The following is a 15,208-nucleotide window of genomic DNA, read 5'->3' as shown; positions in this document are numbered from 1 at the left end:
CTCCAAAGGTTCTCAATAGGGTTGAGGTCAGGGGAACATGGGGGCCACACCATGAGTTTCTCTCCTTTTATGCCCATAGCAGCCAATGACACAGAGGTATTCTTTGCAGCATGAGATGGTGCATTGTCATGCATGAATAATTTTGCTACGGAAGGCACGGTTCTTCTTTTTGTACCACGGAAGAAAGTGGTCAGTCATAAACTCGACGTACTTTGCAGAGGTCATTTTCACACCGTCAGGGACCCTAAAGGGGCCTACCAGCTCTCGCCCCATGATTCCAGCCCAAAACATTACTCTGCCACCTCCTTACTGACGTCGCAGCCTTGTTGGGACATGCTGGCCATTTACCAACCATTCACTACTCCATCCATCTGGACCATCCAGGGTTGCACGGCACTCATCAGTAAACAACACGGTTTGAAAATTAGTCTTCATGTATTTCTGAGCCCACTTGTTAAGGATCTGCCAGGCACAGCTTCTGTGTCTACGCCCATAGCTAATCAGTCTGCACCTGCTTCTATGTCTGTGAGACTGACTCCATCTTCCACCACTCAGGATGGCAGGCTTAGGAGTGGGAGAGCGTATCACAGCCTGGCCAGATGGAGCTATCTCCCGCCCTCTGTCTATTTATACCTGCCTTTCCTGTTCCTCCTTGCTTGTGATTCTTCTCGTTTGGTTTCCTGGCCCTGCTGCAGCTTCTTGAACTATTTGACCCTGCTTCATATTGACCCTGGCTTACTGACTACTCTCCTGCTCTGCGTTTGGTACCTCGTACACTCCTGGTTTGACACGGCTTGTTCACTACTCTCCTGCTCTGCGTTTGGTACCTCGTACACTCCTGGTTTGACTCGGCTCGTTCACCACTCTTGTTGCTCACGGTGTTGCCGTGGGCAACTGCCCCTTTTCCCTTGCTTCTGTGTACCCTTGTCTGTTTGTCTGTCGTGCACTTATTGAGCGTAGGGACCGTCGCCCAGTTGTACCCCGTCGCCTAGGGCGGGTCGTTGCAAGTAGGCAGGGACTGAGTGGCGGGTAGATTAGGGCTCACTTGTCTGTTTCCTTACCCCCATCATTACACCACTGCAACCGTTTCTGTTTGTGAACATTGTTTAGGGGTGGCCGAATAATAGCTTTATGCACATTTGCAAACCTCTGGAGGATCCTACACCTTGAGTTTCGCGGGACTCCAGAGGCACCAGCGGCTTCAAATACCTGTTTGCTGCTTTGCAATGGCATTTTAGCAGCTGCTCTCCTAATCCTATTAATTTGTCTGGCAGAAACCTTCTTCATTATGCCTTTATCTGAACGAACCCGTCTGTGCTTTGAATCAGCCACAAATCTTTCACAGTACGATGATTACGCTTAAGTTTTCTTGAAATATCCAATGTTTTCATACCTTGTCCAAGGTATTGCACTATTTCATGCTTTTCGGCAGCAGAGAGATCCTTTTTCTTTCCCATATTGCTTGAAACCTGTGGCCTGCTTAATAATGTGGAACGTCCTTCTTAAGTAGTTTTCCTTTGATGGGGCACACCTGGCAAACTAATTATCACAGGTGTCTGAGATTGATTACAATGATCCAAAGAGCCCTAAGACACAATACCATCCATGAGTTTAATAGAAAAACTAATAATTAAATGTTTATGACACTTTAATCCAATGTGCATAATAATTTGGAACACGGTGTAGTTTCTCTCTGTTTGATGGATCCATTTTCTCTTTTTTAGGGTACGAACACACACGGCGTGTTCAGGGCGGTTACGCTGCATCAAGCTGCGCAGCATATCCGCACTGAACATCGCGTCGAATGAGGTGCGTTTTTCTGGCGGAATTTCTGCTGCATAAAGCAGCACTGGAAAGATAAAAATAAAACTTTCATACTTACCCTCTCCCTCTTCTCTGGTAGCAGTTCGGCCTCCTGGGATGACGTTGCAGGTCATGTGACCACTGCAGCCTGTGATTGGCTGCAGCAGTCAGATGTGATGAAATGTCATCCCATGAGGCCGGACTGGAGAAGAAGCAGTGAACTCTGGGCAAGTATAAATGTTTTATTTTTTTTCTTACTTGCGATTTTTGCAGCAGAATGATTTTTGCAGCGCTGTGATTCCGCCGCAAATGTCGCAACACACACCACTTTGTTGCGGGTTTAAGCACCCCATTTAATTCAATGGGAAAACCCGCAACAGAAGAGTTTCGGTTGACATGCTGCAGTTGAAGAAACCGCACCGCAGGATAATTTAAGTGTGTTTTTTTCGGCTGCATTTTTCCGCAGTGTGGGGACGAGATTTGTTGAAATCTCACCTACACTGCTTCTACTGTAATACACTGCAGATTTTCCGCAATTAATCCGTTGCGGAAAATCCGCAGTGTTTACGCTGTGTGTGTTCGTATCCCAACTGTGCAAAAGTATACAATTACATTTGGATACAACGTATGAGATTGATTTCCCTTTAAAAAAAAAAAAAATATATATATATATATATATATATATATATATATATATATATATATATATATACCTTAACCCCTTAGTGACCACCAATACGCCTTTTTACGTCGGTCACTAATGGGCTTTAGTCTAGGCTGACGCCTTTTCACGTCAGCCTAGTCTAAGTCCTGCACGGGTCTCCCGTGCAAGCTGGAGCCGGGGCTCTGCTGTCTGATGACAGCTGAGCTCCTGCTCCAACGCCCGCGATCGAAGTTTACTTCGATCGCGGCCGTTTAACCCGTTAAATGCCGCCGTCAATAGCGACCGCGGCATTTAACTTTGTTTACAGAGGGAGTGCGCTCCCTCTGTCACCCATCGGCGGCCCGCGAATGCAATCGCGGGTCTCCGATGGGGTGTCATGGCAGCCGGGGGCCTGATACGGTAAAAGCCGCCAGGTCTGCCCATGACATATGCCTGTTAGGACGCGCCGGAGGCACGTCCTAACAGATTGCCTGTCAGATTTACACTGACAGGCAATAATGCTCTGGTATACGAAGTATACCAGAGCATTATAGCAGCGATCGGAAAATCGCACAGTAAAGTCCCCTAGTGGGACTAATAAAATAAGCCATCAAAGTGAAATAAAGATTATTAATAAAAAGTACAGTAAAAAAATAAATAAAACCATTTTTTTCCATAAAAAGTGGTTTTATTTAGTAAAAGTGTAAAAAAAAAAAAAAAAAGTACACATATGTGGTATCGCCGCGACCGTAATGACTCCATTAATAAAGTTAATATGTAATTTAAACTGCAAAGTGAACACCGTAAAAAAAAAACGCAAAAAACCATGGCGAAATTGCAATTTTTTTCCATTGCCCCCCAAAAAAGTCATAATAAAAATGAATCAATAAGTCCTATGCACCCCAAAACAGTACCATCCAAAACTACGTCTTGTCCCGCAGAAAACAAGCCCAAAAAATCACTACATTGATGGAAAAATAAAAAAATTACAGCTCTTGGAAAGCGACGATGCAAAAACAAATAATTTTAGTTAAAAAGTGTTTTTATTGTGCAAAAGTCGTAAAACATAAAAAAACCTCTACATATGTGGTATCGCCGTAATCGTACCGACCCATAGAATAAAGGTAACATGTTATTTACGTCGCATAGTGAATGGCGTCAATTTAAAAACGCATAGAACAATGGCTGAATTTCAGGTTTTTTTTATAATCCCCCCTAAAAAGGTTAATAAAAGTTAATATAAAAATTATATGTACCCAAAAATGGTGCTATTAAAAAGCACAACTAATCCCGCAAAAAACAAGTCCTCATACAGCTATGTAGACGAAAAAATAAAAAAGTTATAGCTCTTTGAATGCGACTATAGAAAAACGAATAAAATAGCTTGGTCATTAGGGCCTAAAATGGGCTGGTCACTAAGGGGTTAAGGGTATGTTCACACGCAAACTCAAAGACGTCTGAAAATATGGAGCTGTTTTCAAAGGAAAACAGTTCCTGATTTTCAGAAGTTTTTTGAGCAACTCGCGTTTTTCGCTGCGTTTTTTACGGCCGTTTTTGGAGCTGTTTTTCAATAGCATGAAAGAAAAACGGCTCCAAAAACGTCTCAAGAAGTGACATGCACTTCTTTTTCGCGGGCGTCTTTTTACGCGCCGTTTTCGGAAAACGAGCCGTAAAAAAACGCCCCGTCGAAACAGAACGCCGTATTTCCTATTGAAATCAATGGGCAGATGTTTGTAGGTGTTCTGCTTCCGGTTTTTCGGGACGTTTACGGCCTGAAAAACGGCTGAAAACACTATGTGTGAACATACCCTAAAGGCTATGTACACCTTCGAAAGGCATTTTTTTTATAAAAAGGTCAATCAGTGTTATTGGTGCAACTTTAAAATTAGTTTTTATTAAAAATTAGTTTTGCTTTTCGAGATACAGCTGTTCTATATTCTCTATACAGAGCAGCTGTATCGTTCGCTAAGACCTGAATCCGTCAGTCACGCGGACCTGATGGGTTCAGTGTCAGTGGGTCTCTGACACGCAGGATCCATTTGTAATCTACTATTTTGAAACACCAGAATCACTTCTTTTTTTTGTCACCGTAGCTCTTTAAAAATCGACTAAAAAGTAAAATAGTTATGGTTCTCAGGATGTGGTGAAACAAAACAATTTTTTTTTTAACAACTAGTTTTTTCTTTGTAAAAGTAGTAAAATATAAAACAAAACTATACAAATTTGGTATTGCCGTAATCGTATTGAGACACAGAATAAAGTTAAATCGTTGCATGACTAAGAAAACAATGTTTAATTCCCCTGGTGTGCCGATCGCAAGTGCCACTAAGGGGGAACTTAATGTGCAAGTGCTCCTGCGTTGCGCTCTGCAAGCCCCGATCCTCTTCTCTGCGTGACGGCACTAGCTGTCACCTGATTGGGAAACTAAGGTCGGTCATGCAAAAAAGGTATGTTGAAATGCCCTCCATTATATGGTTCTGTCAGCAGTTCTGAGGCATCAAAACTGCTGACACGTTCCCTTTAATCTCATCAATTTGGGAATGTTTTCCTTATTCCCTTACCCTATGTGTTATAGAAATTCAAAAACTTCATACCGTACAGTTTTTATTACTTTCTCATTTGTGAGGATCCTGGCAAGTGAATAAGGCTGTGCTGCAGTTAGCTGGGAGTGCCACGGCAGCCTCCGTTACGGCTGAAATTACGGAGCTGTTTTCAGGAGAAAACAGCTCCGGAATTTCAGACGTAATGGCATGTGCAGGCGTTTTTCGCAGCGTCCATTACGGACGTAATTGGAGCTGTTTTTCCATGGAGTCAATGGAAAACGGCTCCAATTACGTCTCAAGAAGTGACATGCACTTCTTTGACGCGGCCGTCTTTTTTATGCGCCGTCTTTTGAAAGCGGCGCGTAAAAAAAATGACCGTCGGCACAGAACATCGTAACCCCATTCAAATGAATGGGCAGACGCTTTGGAGCCGTATTTTTGGACGTAATTCGAGGCTAAAACGCCCGAATTACGTCCGTAAATAGGGTGTGTGAACCCAGCCTAAAAGTGGCCACAGTTCTTATACAGTGCTGTGGCCTCCTCATTCTCAGATTTGGTGGGTTGTGGGACCCTTACCTGTCATTTTATATTAATCGTTTAGATCTCACTAAGCAGCATATTCTAAATAGTCACTTTTCCAACATTCTTTTTTTGTATGCAAAAAGTCATGGGAGAAAGCCACGTCTCCTTGGTAGGACACGTCACTTGTTAGGACACGCCCATTGGTCGGACATACCTCAATTTGTCTGGATTACCAAAGTGTCCCTGGAAAACATTTTTAAATGTTGGCAGCTATGGAGACCCCCAGAAGAAGCAGGGCGAAACACATGTCAGGGTGTGTTACCCTTTGGTCTGTATGTTCCACTTTTCCTGTATCTAGGTATTTGATTGCCTTATTGTATGCATTTGTACTTAATTCCAGGCCTAATATATGTATGCGGCTTACATTGATTGTAGCATTTGCACTTCCCAATTTTTAGATGTACTGTATCTGATTATAGACCTTGGGTTTAACACTTCATGTTTAAATTTTCATGTATTTTTATCTATTTATAGGTAACAATAAAGTTTTCATTGAATTTATAACTAGTGTGTGTGTGTGTGTGTGTGTGTGTGTGTGTGTGTGTGTGTGTGTGTGTGTGTGTGTGTGTGTGTGTGTTGCTGTCATTTAGTAGGAGGTATTTAATATTTGGACAACACCTGTTTTCCTTTTTGGGGCTAGTACAACCCCTTTCTCGTAGGTGGTAGTAACTATGGACGCATGCCAAAAGGAGACACTGCCCCATAGAAGTCCATGTATGCCACATGTATGAAAAACAATGGCGTGAATTTAATTGAGTCTACCGTAATTTATGCAAAGCTTTATCTACAAATGTCCTGATTAGGCTCAGAGGGTGATAAGATGTGCAAATACTAATTTTCTCGTCTCATCAGTATAAAATAAAGACCCCTGAAATGTGACAATCAGAGACTACATATCCTTTCTGAGAGGTAAAATCATGACACCTTTCCTTTATCCCCTTCCCAACATTTGACGTATCCATACGCCAAAGTCGGGTAGGGGAAGTATGGAACGGGCTCACGGAGTGAACCCGCTCCATACGATGCCGGTGTCGACACTTCAGAGTAACGAGCGGCATCGCGCTCGAGTGCGATCCCGCTCGTTTAACTCGTTAAATTCTGCGGTCAATACCGACCGCAGCATTTCAATCGTTAGAAAGAGGGGGCAACCCCCTCTAACAGCTCATCGCGCCCCCCGCAATGCAATCGCGGGGGGGCGATGGTCGCTATGGCTGCCTGGGGGCCTAATGAAGGCCCCCAGGTCCACCATCTTTGTGCTCCTATTAAGCCCTGTCTCCAGCAGGAGATGTAGCTACTTACCTGCAAACGCTGATGTTGCTGCAGAATCAACTGTAGCCTCTGGTGCCGATGTGTCCTCGCTCGTCTGACACGATGCAGGACCTGTGAGTGACGTCACAGCGTGATCTGGCAGAAGCTGGGCGTTCTGAAAAGAAGTGGATGATACTTCTCATCAGAACGCCCAGCTAGTAAAAGTATTAAAAACGCCCCGATGTACGCACATAATACACGCCCACTTGGACTTTTACTTTTAAACACACCCACTTGGACTTTTGCAAGCCTCATTTGCATAACTACAAAAATGGTCATAACTTGGCCAAAAATGCTCGTTTTTTAAAAATAAAAACGTTACTGTAATCTACATTGCAGCGCCGATCTGCTGCAATAGCAGATAGGGGTTGCAAAATCTGGTGACAGAGCCTCTTTAAGTGGCAAAATAGATTTCCCTTTGTACCGAAGCTCTTGACCTTTATAACTGTGATCTAGAGGCATAACTGGCCCTGATGCAAAATTTGTCACAGGGCCCTCAACTACCATGTGTCATTTATAATTCTGGTGTATTCTTGTGTGGCAGAGGGGCCACTGGTCTAAAGGCCCTTTTGGAGGGGTCAATGATTGGGCAAATAAGCGTTCAGATGTATGCTCGTTCCTGATAACTGCCCTGTGTAAACAGGGCAATGATCAGCCAATGAACGAACAAACGCTAGTTTATCGGCTGATCTGCTCGTTTACGCAGCATTAAATACTATCGTTGTCGGCAGAACACATTTTCCTGTGTAAACAGGGAGATGTGCTGATGACATGATGAAAATGTATGGGGACGAGCGATCGTAGTACCACGCACCCGTCCCCATACATAAGTATTCACTGCTCCTTGTGAAAGGAGCAACGAGTGCCGATCAACGAGCTGTCTCATTGATGGATGCTCGTTTTCATGGCCCATATTGTGCCATATAATAGGATCCTTACTCAGGTAAAAGGGCCAGGATGCAACTTCAACCTCTGTAGCCCCTTGCTGCGGTCATATTGTACACGTGGGGCTCATAATACTAGTTTGAGTAATGTGATGGCTCTGTTGAGGTAGTGATATCTGTATTTTTCTCCTGGTATTACCAAAGCATTGAGTGCTCTCCCCCTTCAGTCTCAACCTGCATTTTCACTAGCTCTGAGGTGGCTCAGAATATAGTGTTGTCTTTTGACTTTTGTGAGGTGAGTACTATGCCCTTCTCCCCCCTGTGGGAGTCCTACTTTTGCAGTGGTCCTTGTATTAGTTTTTTTTTGTTTGCTCCATCTGTATATTTGGGAGCATGCCTGTTGCCTGTGGCTTGACACTTCCTGTTCCGTCTGGGATAAGTGCATCTACCCTGTGCAGGTTGGCGCATGCGCCAGGATCTGGCATATTCATGGGGGTGGTTCTCTGTCTGCACCTGCGCCGTGATTCTGGTTGGTGCATGCGTAGTAGTGTAGGTTATGTGCGCAGATGCAAGATTTCCTTGTCTCACCTCTTCCTGGGGGCTATTTCCTGGGAGCATTCAATTGCTAGGCTCACCTTACCTAGGCAACAGCTCTTTTTTGGTGCTATAAGAGTATTTTAGGACACTGTTCAGTGCTCCTATTGCTTTTTACTATACACTATGCCCGTGTGTCTTTTTACTCTTTAGATGTCCAGCTGCCATGAAGGTCCTAGAAATTCAAACCTCGTCCATCGATGCAAGAAGGCACAATCCAACTATCTTCCCAGGTGGTCCAGTTCCGTTCAGGATCTAGAGGAGTTAATAGTGATCTCTTACAGCACACAGCAAGATCTGAAGTGGTGGCCTTACCCAAACAATTTTCAGGAGAGATCTCTTTCTCTTCCCAAAACAGTCCTCACTATGGATGCTCCGGTTGGATCATGTGTTGATTATTGTGTCCAGCTTTTATAGGGAGCACGCAGTTAATTGTTTTATACATGATTGCTAATTATGTTAATCTATCAAATTAGGGATGAAGTAAACTTAACCCATTACTGTGCTGCCTACGGACCGCAGCAAACAAACATTTTCAATAGTAGGCCACTTTCACACAGCAGTATTTTGCATCAGTATTTGTAAGCCAAAACCAAAAGTGGATCCAAAACACAGAAGAAATGCAAATCTTTCCAATATACTTTTTCTGTGTTAATCTTCCACTTCTGGTTTGGCAAATACTGACGGAAAATACTGACCGAAATACGCAAGTATCAAAGAAACTAGGACACATATAGATGACTTGTTATTTTTTTCTTCCTTCTTGGACTGATGTGTAGCTCTCAAGATGAACACTTATATGATTACACACAAAGGTACCATAGGTACTCCGCATGAAGAACTGTTATACCACACCAAGTGCGCAAACCGTTTAATGAGATCAGAAATGTCCTACACCTTATTCTTCACTTAGAAAGTATGTAATTGGGAATCAATGCCCTTGAGAAGGTAGATGTAGCATGCTGTGGCCTAGGAAAAGCTGACTGGAATTAGACGGCTAGTATGTCTTCTTACAGAATACAAGCCATTTAATATTGCTTAATCCAAGTTGTATCTGTAGGAGTGCCATTGCCACACGTACAAAAGGGTTTTTGATGATGCACTTGATGACCTTGCGGGGACAAGTCCTTGCCCACTATGCCATCACTTTTTATACTCTTACACATAGAGTAGGCTTCCTTTGCAGGCTCTGGAGGTGACTCCAGTACTGAGGCTTTTTCGGTACTTCTGTACGGGCACACGTAGATCCCAGAGCATTTACTTTTCTGATGACTACTACTTGGACCCGAATAATTGTTAGCTAGATAACAATGCTGGGAGTGAGATGGAGAACAGATGGTGGTCACGCTTTGAATTGTCTCTTGGATAATAGTCTTATGCCCCTCAGGTGTGCGGCAGGCATAAATACACTGGAAGTGGGAGCATTTGGGTTTACAGGTGATATGTGAATGGCAGTCTTTGTTAGAGTTCTGCTTGGTGTCTCTGCTGATGCTAAGTTGAGTGCCCTTGTCATAGATGGGGATCGGCATTTTGTCGCAGGTTCTGTACTGGGATGGAGCTACAGCTACAAGTTTCCTGGATATGCAGGACAGAAGATGACTGGTATTAATGATTGAAAGGTTGTCGTGGAGGTGTTGGAATGATCATCTCTGTAAAAACAAAATAAGTGAAATAAGACGCTATGAAACAATTTTTTTTTTAAAGTGGAATTTGTAAGTGGATTCATTAAAAACAGATCAATCAAAAATATACTGGGAAGACATAAGCAGATCCTTTTTCTAAAGTCAAACACCCACCTTAAAACCTTTACTTCTGGGTAAGCTACGTGTAAGGATCAGTTCACATCTTGTTTTCAGGCACGTAAACCATATAAGCCCTCAGAAATTCCCTCATGTATAATCCGATGTGCCGGAGCCCCCTTTGCACCTAGCATATGGCAAAAAAGTGTCCTTTTGGCATACTCTGGGCCGGTATGCATTGGCATACCTTTTTATCTTTTCTCTATAGAAAAGCATGGTCTACCAAGCTTTTCTATGCAATGGGATACAGTAAAAAAAAAATAATTTATATACTGTGAGGTATATGGGGTTTTTTTTTTACAATGAAAATCAATAGGAGATGTATGCCAAACAGTAGCATACGCCGAAGGCAAATGTCAGGAAATACCTCCGACAAATAGCTTTGACGTGCCAGAAAAACTAGATGCAAACTGATGGATTTTTTTATTCGATTTTAAAACTGCTTCTGGGTACACTTCTAAAAAAAACTATATTTTTATTAAAATATTGTATTTCTTTCCATATGCAAGCTCTACAGATAGCTGTTTTCATTCTGACTGTTGCAGATATGAAAATAAAAACCTAAGAGGAGTTTCCATTTCTATTCTCCCGCGTAGATGTGGGCTGCCATGTGGGAATTACTGCCTCAGGGTAAATGTACATTTCACTTCTCTTTGATGCATAGGAGGTGTTATGAACGTAACTTAGATTAGACAAGAGATGGAGTATTGCAAGCAATGTTTTTAAGTATACCCATTGAGCTTCTTTGCAACTCAAAATAGTTCTTCTAAGCGCTTACAATGGCTGTTCATGGCTTAAACCTCCACTAGGTACAAGTAGGAAGAGCAGCTCTGGAGCACAAACTGCTGCTTCAACAAGTGAAATACCATGCAGACGAAAGGATAGTAAATATTCAACCATATAGGTATTGTTTTTTCGGTAAAGAACAATATATTAGAAAATTTAATAAACAGCAAAAACTTCTATTATATTTTTTCCATTCATAAGTGGGAGAAGTTCTAATAAGAGTTGAGGACAGTGGCAGGAAACTCATACTACACACCACTGACCAGTAATTATGTCTTTTTAAGTGGCCTGTATTTTGCTCATGGTGCCAAACAGACTAAAAAAATCAGCCTTCTTTTTAGTAGCCGCAATTTGCTGCCCTGTGCTATTATCGAATCATTCCTGCTTGGAGTGACTCAGCCACACCCAATGCAAACAGGTACATAAAATCAAGCACACAGTCATGCAATTTCACTAGACACACATATGTATGTTTGGTAGTATTGAAGAGTTCAGGGACATTACACATTACACAAGATGTTTGCCTCAAGTCACTTAGTGACATTTATCATCTGCCAGCTTTGCCGGTCACCTGTGAATGCTATTATCGTGAAGTGGAAGCCTCTAGGAGTAACAACAGCTCACCCACGAAACGGTAGACCACAGTGGGGGAGAGTTAAAGGCATTATCCGGGTTGGGGAGTGTTTTTTATACAGCTGGCCTAAACACAGAATAGGTCATTAGTATATGGTCGGTGGGGGCCTGACACCTGGACCCCCACCGATCAGCTGTTCTGACTGCCTCCGGGCGCTGTAAGCTATAAAGGGGTCAGTGCCAGAAGCAGAAGGCTCCGACCAATGTATAGTGGCCATGCTGGGTTACTGCAGCCCTGCTTCTATTTACTTGAATAGGAGCAGAGCTGCAGTACTGCTGCACGGCTGCTATAGAGTGGTCGGCGCGCCCAGTGGCAGCCGAAACAGCGGTTTCATTTGGAGTCCGGGTTTTGGACCCCCACCAATCATATACTAATGACCTCTTCTGTGGATATGTCATCAGTATAAAAAACAGCCCCCAACCTGGACAACATTCCTACAACAAAAGTCTCAACAACTTTACTTGCCAGAATGTGTAATGCCTACTGTAAAATTTTATGGCGGAGGGATAACTGTCTGGGGCTGTTTTTCAGGGATTGGGCTAGGCCCTTTATTTCTAGTGAATGGTAATGTTAATGTCATAGCCCAAAAAGTTAGTTGACACAATTATAGCTTCCAACAGTGGAACCAGTTTGGGGAAGGCCCTTTCCTGTTCCGGCATGACTTTGTCCCTGTAAACAAATCAAGATCTCTAAAGATGGGGTGACTAGTTTGCTGTGGAGGATCTTGAATGGCTGCACAGTGCCCTGACCTCAACCCCATTGAATTAGAACACCAATTGTGAGCTAAACCTTCTCACATCAGTGTCTTTGGCTGAATGTGCACAAGTTCTCACAGAAACTCCAAAATCTTGTTTAAAGGAACAGTGTCATCACAATTATTTTTTTTATATGTTAACGATGTTAGTGCTTTATTAAAAATGTTTATATTTATTTGTGTTTGTGTTTTACTTTTTCTTATTTTTACACTTTTTCTTCCCTATGGGGGCTGCCATTTTTTTTTCCATTTCTGTATGTGTCGATTAACGACACATACAGACATGGAATACGGCAGCCACAGTCCCATAGGGACTGCGAACGGCTCCCGTCCCATCCACTTCAATGTACGCCGTCTGTGTGGGAACTGCGCATGCGCCGCTCCCACACAGTCCAATTTGAAATGCGCACCGTCCGGCGCCATTTTCGGGTGGACCGGAAGTCGCGCCCGGACAGTAAGATTACTACTTCCGGTCGCGGCTTCCGGACTTGTGCACTTGGACCAGCGGCAGCAGACGGGCCAGAGGGAGCCGTGGCGGCAGGAGCAGGTAAGAGATTTATATGTATGTTCGTGTTTGTGTACGTTTACTACTGTATGTAAACCTACTACACTGTGTGTTAGCTCAAAAAATGGCGACACACAGTGTAGGAGGTTAGACCGTTCAAACCCCTCGTTTATCCCGTCACTAGCCAGGATAAAGGGGGGGGATGCCGAGAGCTCACTAGAGCGAGGGCTTTTTACCCAATTTTGCAGCATAAAGCAATGTGGTTGCTTTACCACATACAATGCTGCAATTTTGGAAATAGCTCCATCTAGTGACCAGCAATGGGAAATATTATAAATTAGAATTAATTTATAATATTTCCTGACTCATGAAAAAAATAAAAAAAATGTGAACAATGTTTAATCACCTACACACTAAATGTTTAATTAAAAAAACAAAACATGTTTTTCTGGCAACACATTGCCTTTAAAGTCTTCCCAGAAGAGGGAAGGCTGTTATAGCTGCATATTAACGTTCATGATTTTGGAATGGGTTGTCCAACAAGCTCATATAGGTGTGGCGGTCAGGTGTCCACATACTTTTGGCCAGATATTGAATTAGGGAATTCAATAGCGGAAGGATCTTTGACCCTGTAGAAAACTGTTGGTTCAGAGTTGTAAGCCTAGAAAAACTATGTACTGAAAATAAGGGCATGTGTCTGCAGCAATATTGGCTCAGTTTGTCTAAAATCATGACAGTAGCTTATAGGGGATCTCTACACTGTAGACGTTTAAGGCAAATTGATTGAATGTGATCAGGAGGTGCCCATTCCCCTTCAGAAAGCGGGCTGTTCATATGTGGTCACTGATAATTATAGTGAATATAATATGACATACAAGTTATATTTCTTCCTGGTAAAAAAATAAATAAAAAGAAATAACACTAACATGAGGCATACAAAAACCTACTATGTATTCCTAACCTCATTTGCTATTTTTACCTCCAGCAGACTTTTTTTTTTTTTAAATCTTCTCTAATTTTCTTCCATCGCCAGAACAGCCTGAGATGTCATCTTTAGCAAAGATGACCCTGGCTTTTCTATTTAAGAAGCCGCAACACATTGCATCACAATGACATTATTAAGCAGCTCATCAGCATTCTAGAATCTATGGGGGTGATGTATCAAAACTGGTGCAAAGGAAAAGTGGAGCTGCTGCACCACTAACTTTTCAGGGGCTGTTTGGAAAAGAAAAAGCAGCAGCCTGATTGGTTGCCATGGTCAAATACTTTACTTTTCTTTTCCTTCAGTTTTCAGACATCTCCCCCAATGTCTAAGAGTTAAAGGAAAATCACAAACTATTTTTATTGTACATGAAATTATCCACCGATAGGTAAACACCAAATGGCGGGTTGACAGGTAAGCGCTTGACAGTAGCAAAGCAAGTATTAATAATACCAAAAAAAGTCACTATCGATTGGATATTAAAGGGGCTCTGTCACCACATTATAAGTGGCCTATATTGTACACGATGGGATTAGCGCTGTAATGTAGATTACAGCAGTGGTTTTTATTTTTTTTAAAAAAGATAATTTTTGACAGAGTTTTGACCTATATTAGCTTTATGCTAATGAATTTCTTAATGAACTGGGCGTGTTTTACTTTTTGGCCAAGTGGGTGTTGTACAGAGGAGTGTATGACGCTGACCAATCAGTGACCAATCAGCGTCATACACTTCTCCCCATTCATTTACACCAGATAGCGATATTGCAATATCGCTATGTGCAGCCACATAAACACTCTACATTACTGTAGTGTCCTGACAATGAATATACATTACCTCCAGCCAGGACATGATGTCTATTCAGAATCCTGACACTTCTGTAGCGTCTCTGTGAGGTTTACAGCAAGGCAAGAGTAATCTCGTTTGAAATTACATGTTACATCGTACTCTCACGAGATTACGCTTGCCTTGCTGTAAATATCACAGACGCTACAGAAGTGACAGGATTCTGAATACACATCACATTCCTGGCTGGAGGTAATGTACAGGGTGGGCCATGTATATGGATACACCTAAATAAAAGGGGAATGGTTGGTGATATTAACTTCCTGTTTGTGGCACATTAGTACATGGGAGGAGGGAAACTTTTCAAGCTGGGTGTTGAGCATGGCGGCCATTTTGAATTCAGCCATTTTGTATCCAACTTCAGTTTTTTCAATGGGAAGAGGGTCATGTGACACATCAAACTTATTGAGAATTTAACAAGAAAAACAATGGTGTGCTTGGTTTTAACGTTACTTTATTCTTTCATGAGTTATTTACAAGTTTCTGACTACTTACAAAATGTGTTCAAAGTGCTGCCCATTGTGTTGGATTGTCAATGCAACCCTCT

The 15,208-nt window shown here is 42.5% G+C and overlaps 2 long non-coding RNA genes across 2 annotated transcripts in view; one reads left to right on the top strand and one right to left on the bottom strand.

Moving 5' to 3' along the window:
- The window catches only part of LOC142743488 (uncharacterized), a 37,874-nt gene extending 25,396 nt beyond the window's left edge, over window positions 1–12,478 (top strand). Inside the window, exon 5 of the long non-coding RNA XR_012881574.1 lies at window positions 8,511–12,478. This is a non-coding gene — a long non-coding RNA (uncharacterized LOC142743488). The remainder of the gene's footprint in view (window positions 1–8,510) is intronic.
- Window positions 9,217–14,707, bottom strand: LOC142743487 (uncharacterized). The gene is made up of 2 exons (XR_012881572.1): window positions 13,815–14,707; window positions 9,217–10,006 (listed from the first exon to the last, which is right to left on the bottom strand). It is a non-coding gene; the product is annotated as an uncharacterized LOC142743487 (long non-coding RNA).
- Window positions 14,708–15,208: the final 501 nt, after the last annotated feature.

This window comes from Rhinoderma darwinii, chromosome 2 (assembly GCF_050947455.1).
Source record: "Rhinoderma darwinii isolate aRhiDar2 chromosome 2, aRhiDar2.hap1, whole genome shotgun sequence".
Taxonomy (NCBI): Eukaryota; Metazoa; Chordata; class Amphibia; order Anura; family Rhinodermatidae; genus Rhinoderma; species Rhinoderma darwinii.
This window is presented reverse-complemented; position numbering and strand designations above follow the sequence as displayed.